Consider the following 15506-nt stretch of genomic DNA (forward strand, 5'->3'; position numbering starts at 1 on the left):
ACTGTGCTGAGCTTTTGAATCAAAGCCTCATAGTAACCAAATGAATGCACTTGCCTGCCTTTGCTGTGATTTTTTATTGTTATTTTAAGATAACAAATAATTTGGACATGATTTTAGCCTAAGCTGAAGGAGCTAGTGGAGAAAGAGAGGATAAAAAAATCAGAAAATAAAGGGAATACTGGATGAAGCCAGATCCCTTTATTTTTCTTGTCCATTTATTCTCCTTTAGGCATAATGAAGAGGCTTGATGTTAAGTGAAAAGCCAATGACATAATTCGGAGATTTATAATTCTATGCTCGAATGATCTTTTCCTCAGCATATTTTATTCCAAACACTGTCTGATATCATTTCTACTTTTATTCCAAGTCTAATCCTATTCCACAAAGAGGAACTTTTATGGTTTGAATGTGTCCCCCAAAAGTTCACGTTGAAAACTTAATCCCCAAATTCATATGTTAATGATATTTGGAGGTGATGCCTTTGGGAGATAATTAGGATTAGATGAGGTCATGAAGGTGGGGCATCAATAATGGAATTAGTGTCTTTATAAGAAGAGCAAGAGAGATACACACTCGCATACTTGCTCTGTCTCATCAGGTAATGCCTCCACCATGTTACGATGCCACATGAAGACCCTCACCAGATGCTGGTGTCACCGTCTTGAACTTCCCAGCCTCCAGAAACATGATATAAACAAGCCTATGTTCTTTATAAATTGCTCAGTCTGTGATATTCAATTATAGCAACAGAAAACAGACTAAGACAGGAACCTAGCTTCATCAATATTTTCTCTCTTTTCTGACTCTTTATTCTGTCTCCGTCTTCTAGCTTCTTCACTTTAGCCTGCACACGCATTCACTTTACTCACTATCTTAAAATGGCAACAACAACAAGATAGCCAAAGACATGAGTTAGGTAAAGCTAAAGTCACTTGTATAGATATGACAGCTCAGGGTATGTCACAACTTGGGAAATAAGACAATGGAGTGAGGAATGAGGCATGGATATTCAGGTAACTCAATGTGTAGGTTAATGAAGTGCATTAGACTATTCTTTATAAGCAGGGCCAGGTGCAAGCTCTCCTTAGTGGTTTTAGAATTTTTATATCTAAAAGTATAGAGTCAGGATAGGGCACCAACTCCAGAGATCCATGGGTGCTGTTGATGGTGATGTAACTGTGCAGTGGGGGGATGCCGAGGAGCTTAGGGAATATTTAGTGATATTTAAGGAGGTGGCAGCACCAGAGGCATTCTGCTAATACTCTGTTTAAACCACTAGGTAGGAGAGGTAGACCAAAACCTAGAAGGCCTTAAAATGGTTCATCCAAAACTAAAACCTAGTTGGGAGGCTTGGTCCAAAATTAAAGTGGAACACATCTGGTAAGGGAACTTGATTAGCTATTGTTAACACAATTGTACTAAAACAAGAATTTGCTTTATAGAATTTTGAATCAGAATCCTTGAGGGTGAGGCCTGAGCATTATATATGCTTTTAAAAGATTTACCTTGAGACCTTCGTATGTGCTGGGCTTGAATACTGTTTGGCAACTACCATGTCATAGTCTCTTAAAAGAAAAGGAGGTTTGAGTTGAAAGCTTAACATTTTTATAACCCCTTAGATTAAAGGAATTTGGACATATTTTCAGAATGTCCTCAGCTTAACCTACAATCTCTTTAGCACGCATGACTATTAGTATGGAGGCATAATATGAAAACAACTAAAACAGCAAAGACAATGGAGTTGAAGGGACATCGACGGTCCTGCTTAATCAATGGCATAGCAGAGCAGGTAAAGGATTTATTTTTGGATCTTGTTTAACAAAATATACAAATAATGATGATCCTGTGGGTGCCCTGCCAATCAGACTCTTGGGGGTTGAGTCAGAGAGTTCTCAAAGATCTTCCAGCAGACATAGGTATAGGCCTGCTACAAACACCAAAGCTTTACCATTTCTACGTGTGACAGCTGGAATACAAGCAATGGGATTTCTGGAAGCTGTGGTTATTGGTCTTGTGAGAAAAGGGTGCTTTTGGCAAAAGTGATTGTAAACTAAAACTCCAAGCCCTGGGAAAGACAGGATGCATTCAATTTGGTACTGGATTAGCTTTCCAGTGGATGCCCCTCTTCTGTGCTTCTGTGCCTGGGGTACTGAATGTTAACAGAGGAAAATACTGCAGCCAGGCTATTGGTGCCTCTACAAATGCATATATTTCAAGCTTGGGTAGGCCTCTGAACTATCTGTTAATTCATCCCTGTCTGTCTTGTTATTCTATTCCTCAGAACACTGTATCAGCAGAATTTCCCTAGCGCAACTCAGTTTGTTTTCAAAACACCATTTTTATAAAGGGCTACTTTCTATTCCATCATATGGTTGTTTTAGAATATATTTAAACATTCTCTTATTGTTAAACATGAAGGTTGTTTTTAGTGTTTTAGCTGTTATGAATAATGTTGCTATGGATATCTTTGCTCTGAATCTTCAACAAATCTCTTATTCTTCCCTTACAAGAAATTACTACATGGATAATTACTAAGTAAAAGAGTATAATATTTAAATATATAAATGTACATATGCATCTTTGTGATATAATACTTGCTTAGTATATGAAAACATATTAATATAGATAGCAAATATTCATAATTCCAAACTCAGAGATGAATACAGTTAATGTTTTGCTGTGTAATCTCTTGGAAATGTTTTATGCATACATTGTCATAAACTTTTCAAAAGGCTCATTATACTTCTTGCCAAATTGCTGCTCAAAGGAACATGCCAATATATACTTGCTGTATGAGCACCTAACTTGAATATTATAATTAAAAAAATCAATATTTTGGGAAATAATATCTTACTGTTATCAGAATTTATGCGACTCTAGTGAAGTGGATGAACATTTTGCGTGTTGATAATTTTTAACTCTTTTCTTCTTTTGTAAATTTATTTTCATGTTTTTTTCCTCTTCCTTTGTTCTCTTCTTTGTGGAGAGGAGGGTTGTTTAAAAATACAGAAAAATGCAAAAAAGAAAATGACAGTCACTCAAATACTCATTACCCAGAATTAATCACTTTTTGTTTTGGTAAAATTACTCTGTCTTATAAATTGGTTAAGTTATGCTAGTAGTGTATGAGTATATTTTCCCTTTTTAATACTAGTTTAAAATAAAAACACATTGTACCTCAAGCTAGAGTCCTTCAACTTTGACCTCTCCATTTTTATTTATTTCTCTTCCATAAGTAAAGAACTCACATGAATTAGAGGAGCAGTCTTCTAAAAATTATACATACACATAAAAATGCATTCGTGGAGAGTGTATAATATGGTTTATGTCTGTAACATTTTTCAGATCTTTTCTTTTTCAGCCAACATGTTTTTGAAATATCCATATTTATTCATTTATTGAGCCATTCATTCCTTTGAACTGTTGCATATGCTATCTGAATTCACAGTGCATGTATGTACATATTTATTTATCTTTTCTCTTATTGCTGGACATTTAGTTTGCATATTATTTTAAAAGGAATCTCAATTTTCTAAAGGTATATGAGAAAGTTTTATTTTTTTCAACAACTACAACAGTGCTCTGTCAAACTCTCTCCTGCCTCCTCCTGCTGGGTAGAGGGATCTCTTAATGACCGCCCATTTGAGTTAGTAAAGTCACTTTTGTTATTAAACCAGCCCCACCTCCGTAATGTATATTTTATCCTGGTAAGCTCACATTCCATTCAAAGCAATATCCCATTCTGGATCTCCCATCCCTGCACCCAGACAAATTTCTGGTTACAGGAGTTTGGATTCAGGGGCAAAATAGATTCCTTGTGATTGCTCATCCTTCATCTTGTCCCCTCTTTTCCTTTCCTGTCTTCTCCCTTCTGGTGTTGGCCAAGAGGAGTGGGAGGGATAAAACATATCATCTCTTTAAGCGCCCATCCTGGAGGTCGTCTCTTGGATTGGTTGTAAGCACTTTCCTAGCTCGCTGATTTCACTGTGGAAGTGGGAGAGCCTGCGGCACAGAAGAGCAGCTCAGGACATCCCGCAGAAGTGCAGCCTCTGGCCTCCCACTGCAGCAATCCCCAGCAAGAGAGCAGAGCCCCATCTCTCCTGGACTCTGGGTCTAGCGGGCCAAGGCAGGGCCTACTTCCTATACCTGTGGGAACTAAGAGCTGGAGGGGACTGTCAGTGCCCCCAGTCACGCTGGCTGACCCTCTATGCCATCTCTCTTTCATGTCCATTTTCTTGCACCCGAAGCATGTTCTTCTCCCTGGTGACTAAACAGAAATATAACCAGAGATAAAATGTCAGTCTCCTTTTCCTGTAGACATCTCCAGGCTATTCCCAGTGATTCTCCTCGTCGTTCCTTTCCTGGCTAAGGGAATTGGAAGAACTTCTTCCCAGTAACACTTTTTCTTCCAGTTCCATTCCATAGGATTGGAGGGGAGAGGGCAGTGGTCACTAGCCGGTTCTACTGAAATGCTGCTTCTCAGTAGGCTCCCAAGGGAGGTAGCTGGACCCATATATCAGACAGTTCTCTGTCCTTAGAGAATATGAAGCACTTGATGCCTTATGTTCCCAGTTGTATCCTCTAGTTAGTTCTAGGAAAAAAGGAAAAATCCCATTTTGTACCTCATGACATCATTTTACAATTGTTTCCAAGTTTTTATTATTCCACACAATACATTTCTGAGCAGTCTTATGCCAACCTTCTTGTGCACACATGCAAGTGCTTGTTAAGGAAGATACCTAGAAGAGGACCTGCTGAGTCACCTGATGAAGACCTGGGTACATACATTTTCAGTTTTAATAGATACTCCAAATTATCTTCCTAAATGATGATACCAATTTGCACTCCCACTGCAGAGCAAGAGAATGTTTCTCCAAATCCTGATCATATTTGACATTACAGGTTTTTTAGCTAATGGGTGAAAAATAATACCTCATTTTAGATTTCCTCTTCCCTGAGTTTTATATAATGATGAATATCTTTTCATTAATCCTCTTTTTTTCCCCCCATGGGAATGTTTTTTTTTTTTTTAATTTTTGTGTATGAAATCTTTATTTTCAGAGAATGTCAATACTTTCTCATGGTTTATTTCACTACTCATCCACCCCAATCTTTAGTAGCCCTTTAGTCAGAATGAGCTTTCTAGAATTTAAATCTAATACAACACACTTCGGCTTAAAATTTGGTGTTTCTGATTGCCTTCAAGGTAAATTTTAACAGGTGTGCAAACTCCTTTAGCATGTGTCTTCTATATACTTGCTCAGGTTATCAATCATTATTGACTGCCTTATACTCTGTGCTCCATGCATAGTGAACCATTTGTAGCTAACCAATATTTTATCCCTTGTCATGCCTTCCTACTTTGATAATATTTATATTTTCTCTCTCAAATGGCTCCTTACCCCTCAATTTCTATTCCTTCTTTGAAGACTGCTTATGCATCATCTCCTCTAGTGACTCCTCTTTCTTCTGAGTGACTAGAGTATCTTCTATATTCTTTTCTAATAATTCTTATCTAACAATTGTGTGATCTCTGTATGGGCAGGAGTTATGGCTTAATGATCCTTGATATTCTGATGTTTAGCATTAGTGCCTTGCACATTGTATGACCTAGTGAAAATATTTTGGGAAAATGAATGAATGAAACTAAGACATAGACATCATAATTAACATGATTAACTATCTAAAAGAAAATACATATTTATTTGAAGTGATTGAGGAGAGAATATAATTATACCTTAAACAGTGAAATTAATAACTAGGGAAACTGAGGGAACAGATTAAGAATTGAGGCACAGGTTGGGCAAGGATTAGTGATTCAAGAAATGAATTGCTTTATGTAATGGCATTTTACAAAGGAATTAAGCAAATAGGATGTAAGCAAATAGGTATCAAATACCAAAGTGAGCATGACAATTTTTAGTGGAGGATTCACAAAAAATGTGGCTGAAAGCTGGTTACACAGTTTAAGGCAATTAAATTCTTCATCTGCATCAAGCAGATATAAATGGACTAAGGATGGTAATTAAAAGAGAAGTTGTAAAGAGGACTTGGGAGAAGACTGCTGGTATACACTGAATTCTCTGAGTCAACTCGGGGCGGGGGGGAGATTGTGCTTGCTCTTTACCTTCAGCCTATGAGAAGGACTTCACTGGGACAGCTCAGTGTTGATGTACACACTTGATTGGTGTCTGATTCCAGCCTGAGAATAGTGTAAGGCATAGCCTGATTAGCTGAAGGCAAAAGAGACCTAGACATGTCTGAGTGGCCTGTGCTCTCAGCATTTGTTAGGGGGAAGAATGCATGATTTATTTCTCATGGGCCAGTGATGGGCCAGGTATAAGATAAGCCAGGACAGAGTCAGAGGGTTGCTCGGAGAGGCAAATAGGTATCAGCAAAGATAAACCAAAGGTGACACCTGATTTTCAGAGACTGAGGATGGAGTAAATGAGCAGACCAGATAGAATTGAGATGAAAGAAACTGTAGGTGAACACTCCCCAGCAGGGTCCCCAAAATTCCACGGGAGCACCTTGGGAGAAAGGATCATTTCTAAATACTTGCCAGATCCAGGGAAAGTTTTCTTAAACCTTTTCCTCTCTTTATTCTTCATGCTTCAACCCAAAGTGACATAAACTTTAATTAACAAGATGTAGTTTAGGGGTTAAAAAAAAATGATGAGGAAGGAGACAAGAAGCCACCTACCTCTTCTTCCCTTGCTACAGGTTTTCTCTAACAATAGTCCAGAGTTGGGAGAGAGCTATGGTAGGTGGACAAAGAACAGAATCCTTAATTTGAAGGCTGTTTGGAATTCTCAGCATATATAGAACTGGGTTTATTAATTCTTAAGTTGAAGTAATATTTTATAAATTAAGAATTATCACCAATATATTGTAGTGTGCCTGAATTTCCAATAGGGATAGGAGAAGACGAAGCTGCCTCACTAAATAAATGAGTAGGAGCAGTGAGAGACAAAATAAAATGGCTCTATGATTTCATGTCATGAGTCATACTTATTCAACATGCTGATTACATTTTTCTTAGAACCTGGTGAGCACTTGAGGTTCAGTGGCAGCTACTTGAAGGCTCTCTGCCAGGGTAAATTATTTTAATAATTTATATGTTACATCAGTTTTATTGTATTTTATAGACATGCAGATTCCTCTTGAATTTTCCCCTAGATATCAATGCTCAGGTTTTTCAACTTTTGTGCCTGCCTTCTGGAACACATTCGTCCCGTTTAATAGCAATAACTTTCCCATTGATGAGGCTCACTCAGATAACCTGGGATAGATTTTAATACCCTCCCATTCTGGCATCATGGATATAATCAATAATATTGATCATATTGGCTAAGTTGGCCATATGGCCAACTTAAGCCGCTACCCTAAGAAAAGGATCTTATCAGCCTTCTAGTGAAAACTCACAGAAAGACATGAAAGCATTTTCAGAGAATTTCAGAAAATTCTCTGTGCAGGCCAAGTGATATGGATTGATGTTTGTCTACAAAGCTTATGTGGAAGACTGATCCTTAATGTGGCAGAGCTGAAACATGAACCTTTAGGACATGATTGCATCATGAGGACCCTGCCCTCATGATTGGATCAATCCATTCGTGGGTCATCATGGGTGTGGAGTGGTGGCTTTATAAAGAGGGCATGTGAAAATGTTCTTCTCTGTCCTCATCATGTGACACCCTGGGTCACCATGGAACTATGTAAAGACTCCCCACCAAGAAGTCCCTCATCAGGTGCACCCCTAGACCTTGAACTTCCTAACTTCTAAAACTTTAAGAAGTAATTTTTGTTTTCTTATAAATTACCCAGTTTCAGGTATCCTGTTATAAGCAACAGAGAACAGACTAATACAGAAAATCGATACCAAGAAGTGGAGTGTTGCTCATAATACATACTTGAAAATGTGGAAGCAGCATTGAAAATGGGTAATGGGTAGGGGCTGGAAGAATTTGGAGGAGCAGGCTAGAAAAAAGCCTGAATTCTGATAAAGGCTCAGAAGAAGACAAAGAGAGGAGGAAAATATTGGAATTTAGATGTTGGCTAAGTGGTGGTGGTCAAAATGCTTACGGAAATATACACTATAAAGACCATTCTGAGGAGGTCTCAGATGGAAATGCGGAAGAGCTTATTGGAAATTGCAGCAAAATTTGCCCTTGTTATACAGTTGCAGAGAACTTGACTAGATTGTGTCCATGCTTGAGGACTTTATGGAATGCATAACTTAAGAATGATGAACCGAGTATTTGGCAGATGAAACTTCTAAGCAGCAAAGCATTCAGGCAGCTGCATGGCTAATTCTATCAGCCTATGCTGAATTATATTAGCAAAGACATGACATAGTTGTAATTTAATATTAAAGAAAACTAGAGAGTAAAGAAATTGGAAAACTCTCAACCTGGCCATGTAAAAAGTAAAAATGTGTTTGGGGAAGGAAACCAAGGATGTAGCCCAGTGACTATTTGCTGAAGAGATTAGCAGAGAAGGAAAGAATCATCAAGAGAATGGAAGAAAGACCCTGGAGGCATTTCAGAGATTTTCAAGGGTGCCCCCCTCATCACAGACTAAGAGGGCTAGGAAGACAGAATGGTTTGGGGGAATGAGCCCTAGGTACCCTCCATGGGTTTACTGCCCAGGGCCACCTCGGGTTGCTGCTCCCTATGTTGGAGTGAGCAGGACTGAAGCCATATTGGGACCTAAAACCACATAGGCTCTAAAAATTTTTAAAAAGACAGTTTTCTTTGCGTACATTTCTCTGAGTTCCCTCTTTTCCCATGGTTATTTGGTATTTTGGACCTTGGCTATAGGCAAGATGACATTACTTACATGAACATACCATTGTTTTCCAGCCAGCCTGAAGCTGCAAACTTGCACATACTACCCAGACCCTGAGATAACAGCAAAGATGGCAGCAGAAACCAGACAGAGACTTGGTGAGACTTTGTGCCTGAGGCCTTGCATGAATCCTTCACTGCTCATGTCTCCCTTCCTCCTGCTTTTCATTTCCCACATTCCATTCCCTCATCCCCCTCTTTAAAAACCCCTCAGTAAACCTGAATCTTTGAGATGGCTTTAGCCTGCCCATTCTCCTTCAGGTTTACCAGAGAGATGGGTTAGATTAACATCTCTCCTCTGGTCACTGGTATTCTTGAATAAAGGCTGACTTCCATTTTTGCCAACATTTGACTTTTGAGTGGTTTGCTTTTGTCTGGGGGCAGGTAGCCAGACCTGTGAGTTTGGTATTAATTTTGGGGATGCTCAGCCAGAGCTGAGTGTATCCTGTAACACCTACACCCTGGCTGCTCCAGCTGCTCCAGGCCATGGCTAAATCGGACCCTGGTGTAGCTGGATCTGCTGCTTTAGAAGACATGTTGTAAGCTTTGCTAGCATTCTTGTGGTGTTAAGTCTGCAGTATCACAGAAAGCAAGGGCTGTGGAGGCAGCCTCCACCTAGATTTCAAAGAATGTATGGAAAATCCTGGGGTACCAGGAAGAGATTTGTTATAGCAGGCAGAGTCACCACAGAGAGCTTCCAATAGAGCAATGTCGAGTAGAAATGTGGGGCTGGAGTTGCAGCAGAGAACCCCCATCGGGGCCATGCTTAGTGAAGCCATGGGAGTGGGATTGCCACTGAGACCCCAGAACTATAGAGCTACCAACATGCAGTGCCAGTCTGGGAGAGCTTAAGCCTGGGCTGAGCCCAGGAAAGCCACAGGGCAGAACAGCTCCAGGGCTTGGGGACTGAACCCCTGCACCACCGTGCAGAGAATGCTGGAAATGGAGGTAGGGGAGATTAATCTCTAGGTTTAAGATTTAATGCCTGCCCTGTTGGGTTTCAAACTAGCTGGTGGTGTTTCCTTGACTATAAGGATGACCAAAACCTTTATTTCTACATGGGGTTGTTGTAGTTCTCCATTAACTTTGATCACAGGACATGGCACAATTAAGAGATGCACCAGAGGATCTGCTGCATCCCAGGCATGATTTTCCTACTCCAATGTGTAGAAGCAATTTAGTTTTCTTTTGATGGATGGGATCAATCACCTCAACAGTATAGTAGCCCTATATGTGCTCATTGTTTTGCTGGCTCAAGGAGATCAAAGTGGCCGGATGGCATTTTCAACATCAATGACATAATTACTTGTCCCACTGGTGGATGCCCCTTAAGAACTGAGACCTGAAAACTAGCAGAGCCCAAAGTTATGAGGTTGGGGAAAACTTTTTTGCCACCTGATCACTAAGAGCAATGAGTATAGCTACTGCCATTTCCACGCATTGAATCCCTCAGCTGTGAATACTGGCTAAGAAAAAATGGCACCATACACTGGTTGCACATAGAGTATCTACAGCATCTTGGAGGTGATTAACAAAGGCCTGAAAGGTGCTCCCCATCCCCTTCCCCCACTGAGTCTTTAAAAATCCATTATAAATTTTCACTGTTTTGGGATTCTAGGGAACATAATAACACTAGTAAATTCTGTATGAGGTCATTGCTGCAGTTTGCTGAAAACGAGCTCTCTGGTCAGAAGCAATCTTATGTAATATCATCAATATAGTGGACCAGCGTAAGGAAAGGAGAAGCAATGATAGATGTTGCAGACTAGATTATGACATAGAGATTAAGAGTTGATATAACCCTAAGCTAGTTAGGTGAACAAGGCTGACATTACTAGCTGAAAGAAAGTTGATTTTTGTGGTCTGTATTATTAAGTATAGGAAAAAAAAAAAAAAAAGCATTAAGCAGAACAACAGCTCTGTACCATGTACCAGGGGATGTGCTGACTTAATCTATCAGCTGCAGTTGTAGTTATTACCAAGTTAAGTTTACAATAATCCTATTATTTTTTAAAGATTCATCTGTCTTTTTTTTCATAGGTCAGATAGGCGGGTGAAGTGAACATGTGGTCAGGATCACCATTCCTTCATTTTATAAGACCTTTTTGATGTCAGGAATATTTGCAAACCCTCCAAGAATGTAGTATTATGGTATTGGTTTACTATTTTGCTAAATAGAGGCGATCCTAGTGGCTTCTATATGATGTTTTTCTATGTCAGTATCCCTCAACTTATAGATCTGGAAACCAATGTAGGGACTCTGCCAGTTCTCAAGTATGTCTACTAACTTTGCAGTGTGGAACAGAGCAGATAGCCACTGGTTGGGTGGGGGTTCCCCTGTACCCATAGTGGGATAGACCTGGATCAAAACTTCACGGTCACATTACCTCCATAAGCCCCTAATCTGACTAATGGATCACAGTGATATTTTATGTCTTCAGAAATTAGTATCAATTCAAAATCATTGTCCAATAATTCCTGAAAGGTTTGGACATCTCCCTTTCTATCCATATCATCCTGGAAAACGGTTATTGGTCACACTGAGAAAGACTAGCAGAAAGATTTGAATTATAAATTTTGGCAGTGCAGTGGAATCCTTTCTCAAGGAGGAAGGCTTCTTCTTCATTCAAATAACACTGGGTTTGTAAAATGGCTCAAGTTTGAGAATTACTTGGGAGCTGTGATTCTATTTTTACAATTCAAGGTAGATTTCTCTTTGACCTAGAACTTTTTCACTTTTACAAATCAAGACTCAAATTTCCTATCCTTCTATTTTAGTTCCAAGGACAACATGATCTGTTAGCCAAGACCAAAGATCTCTGTGATTTCAACCATTCTGATTACTGCTTTGGCTCTGATCATTATGGAAGGAATTCTCAGAATTCTATTTCTTAGATAGTTTCGTTTTCGTGTGTACTAGAGACACTTTGCCTGAGCTTAGGAAGGCAGAATTGAGGGAGCAGCCATTTCAGTTCTATGTTGAGAAGGTCAGTTGGGGGCACCACGTGCTTCAGCAGCTCATGCACACCACAGTTTCTGATCTGTTAATTCATTTCACGGCAGCTCCTCCAGCTCAGGCTCAAACTCCTCCTTTTTCATCTCTGATTTGTGGCCTTGCACTTTCTGGAAGAGCAGCCAGATCTGAAGTTCCTCCATCTTCTCCCTGATTTTCTCCTTCAGCTTCTGTGAGTCTTCAGCCAGGCCCAGCAACAGATGCAGAAGCAAAAGCTAAATTTAAACTATTTTGGTAGCTCCTCGAAGTACGTAAAGTAAAATCCCTGTAATAAATCCCAGATCCTATGTCATTCCTAGTGGTTCTGTTTTTCTGATTGAATGTTGTCTTATACACTCACCCTGTCTCTATTACATAAGTGCTGTCCTTGACTTCTGTAAAATTACATCAGTCCCTTTGAATTTGGAGAGTCTAGTTAGTTCAATGTCAGCGGTTCCTAGTATCAATCCCTGCAGAGAATAGCCACCAAAGAGCTTTTCAAGTATGTGTGGGCTCCCTTCAGTAATGTGTTTTTCAAAGCCTTGGTGAAAGGATAGTCCTAAGAACTTCTTGGGGAGCAGAGTTCGGTGGTGGTTGAGTGAGACTTATATAATACATTTATTCTAGTAATCTGATATTTCTATGACTTGGATACTTTCCTTTATATATACCAAGTAGATCCAAGTGTTTCAACTATGTATTCGTCTGTTTTTCTGTTGCTATAACAGAATACTTGAGACTGGGTAATTTATTTTTTAAAAATTGTTTGGCTCACTCTTCTGGGGCAGCTGCATATGGCGAGGGCCTCAGGCTGCTTCCGCTCATAGCAGAAAACAGAAAGGGAGCCGACATGTGCAAAAAATCACATGGCTAGCACAGAAGAGAAAGAGAAGGGAGGTGCCAGGCTGTTTCTTTTGTAACAACCTCCTCTAGCAAGAACTAATCCATTCCTGCCAGAAAGAGCTCACTCCCCAAAGAGGACATTAATCTATTAATGAGGAATCCACCCCATGACTCAAACACCTCCCACCAGGCCCCACCTCCCAACACTGCCACATTGGGGATCAGATTTCAACATGAGCTTTGGTGGGAATAGACATCCAAATCATATAAAACTAGATCTGTTGCAGGCTATGTCTGGATCCAGGCTTTAGTTCACCACTCAGGAATAGTATTAATGCCACTCTAGGACATTCAAGCTAACACACTGAATCCAGAGTCTTAGCTGCATGCGCTCACATCAATGCATTTAGCTTGATCTAAGCTTTTATTTATTCTACCCTGATCTAACACCCTTAGGATCCATTCTCATACATTTTTGACAATTTTTATTCAGTATAAATTGGGAAAATCTTGTAATTCTTTAGGTGACCTATGAGGAACCTTCTCATAGGTCATGACTTGCATCTGACCCCATGAGTCCTGTCAGGACATGAAGCTTGTTATAAATCTGGAAGCAATGATTGATGGGATTAGATCTTGATGGGGACCAGCAGTCCCCTGTAGGTGACTGTGCCAGGGGAAGCATAGGTTCTTCAATTACAGAGGCACTAACCTACTCAGACAAAGGGTTAAAGTCTGCATATACTGGAAAAGAAGGCTCAGAAGAATTTGCAGGGTGTGACGTCCTCAGTTTCATAAGAATCTGTCCTTTTAATCTCCCCAAATAAATTTTCAAGAACTTGTTCCTTCCCAGTTAATGCCCTAAATGTAATATAAGAAGCCCTATGAGTTGTGAGTTCAATCTGCACTATACTTTACACACATATAGGATTAGACTTTTCGCTTGATTTTCAGAAATTTTGGCTCTGTGGGTAAAGGAGATAAGATTTCCTTTTTGGATAGTCATAGAAGCTTTTTGAATGCTTACTGAACCTTATAGTGGGAATTTAAATCCATAATATCATCAGTTTCTTTCTTCAAGTCCTCTAATAATCTTATAATTGGCCAACTCATGTCAAAATGCCTTCTATTAACTAAAAAATTTTATGCCAGCAACCACCTGGTCACCCCAAATATTGCTTTCTATGGGTGCTTGAATATAGATGTCTATAGGTGATAATTTAGTTAACTGTATCAAGGTGCTCTTTAACAGTGGTGACAGGATCATTAATGTCCTTAAGTATAATCAGGACATAAAACCAATTCCAGGCACACATTTGAAAGATTCTGTTGTCCTAATACCACTTCTGGTACCAATAACTGCATCAATTTGGGTTCAGTCAGGGAAACAGAATCATAACGAGTATTATAAAATGAGAATCTTATTTTATGTAGAATATGCATAAAGCATATGTACTTCACAGGGCCTGGTTTTCCAAAGTCTTGCAGTTTCAAAAATTGATCTTACAAAAATCAGGATATTTTCCCCAGGCTATTGAGTCTCTGTTGTAAGATAAAGAGTTGCAACACAGCAAGGTTGCTGGCTCAAAGACAGGTTACTGATTGATATGTAAAGAATGTTTGCTACGATCAAACTTTTGTTGGTGGACCACTTAATTGCCTTAATGGAATGTCATCTGACTTGTTTCACTGAAAGTTACCAGCCTTTATTGTTAAACTATAACCCCACCTACGTCTCTTGCTGTAACTTCCTGGGCTGGAGAATAAATGCAGGAAGAGAACCCCAATTCGGGGTTAATTTCCCAGATGGAAGGAATGCCTCTCACTTGAGGGTTCTGGGGGAGAGTAACCACTTTGGGCCTTCTCACTGTTCAGAAGAGATGGGCTTTGAGTAATCCTTTGCGGCTCCATCACCCAGGAGAAGAGGGGTGACAAATCCGTGGGGGACAAAGCAACAATTTTAGGAATTAGACATTACACAATTGTGGAAGGAGCTGAAAAATTGGAACTTGGCAGGGAAATATTGAAGCTGGCATATCCAATTGTCAGAGTAAAACCACCAAGAGAGACTGGTGAAGAAGTCTATGAATGTTATTTGCTCTTTATGGCTATTGTCTCTGTGAATTTGCAGCAATGCATCAGACAATAGGCCTGAGATTTCTTTTCATGAGCAGATATATTAGTTTTCTGTTGCTACATAACCAGTTACCACAAATTCATCAGTTTTAAGAAACACATATGAATTAGCTCCCAGTTTCCATGGGTCAGGAGTCTGGGCATAGGTTATCCTGGTCCTTAGGGAACACATGGCTGCAATCCAGGTTCAGCCAGGGGTGGGGGTTCATCTGAGGCTTGGGGTCTCTTGAAAGCTCATGTGATTCTTGGCAGCATTCATTTTATTGCAACTGTAGAATGCTGAAGACTGTTTTCAAGGTCAGTAGGAATGACCCTCTTGACACTTTTGCTTTGCCTTTTATAGGCTCCTATGATTACGCCAGCCCCACGCAAGATAGGCTTCCTTTTGATTAACTCAAAGTAACGTGATTGTGGGAGTGATATCTCATCATATTCACAGCTGCCTCCCAAACTCAAGAGGAGAAGATTTTACAGGGAGCATATTTCTGGGAGCAAGAGACCTGGGCTATCTTAGAATTCTGCATACCATAGTATGGATGGCAAGTGAGAACAGAGCTGGGCATGGAGTAGAGAGAAGCTTAGGCAAACTAATCTTCCAGCACATCTGAGTCTTTCTCTTACTACCCCTAACCTGTGACAAACTTTGGAGTGTAAAACTGCCTATTGCTTTACGTCTTCCTCCTCCAAAT

Source organism: Cynocephalus volans, chromosome 10 (assembly GCF_027409185.1).
Source record: "Cynocephalus volans isolate mCynVol1 chromosome 10, mCynVol1.pri, whole genome shotgun sequence".
Lineage (NCBI taxonomy): Eukaryota > Metazoa > Chordata > Mammalia > Dermoptera > Cynocephalidae > Cynocephalus > Cynocephalus volans.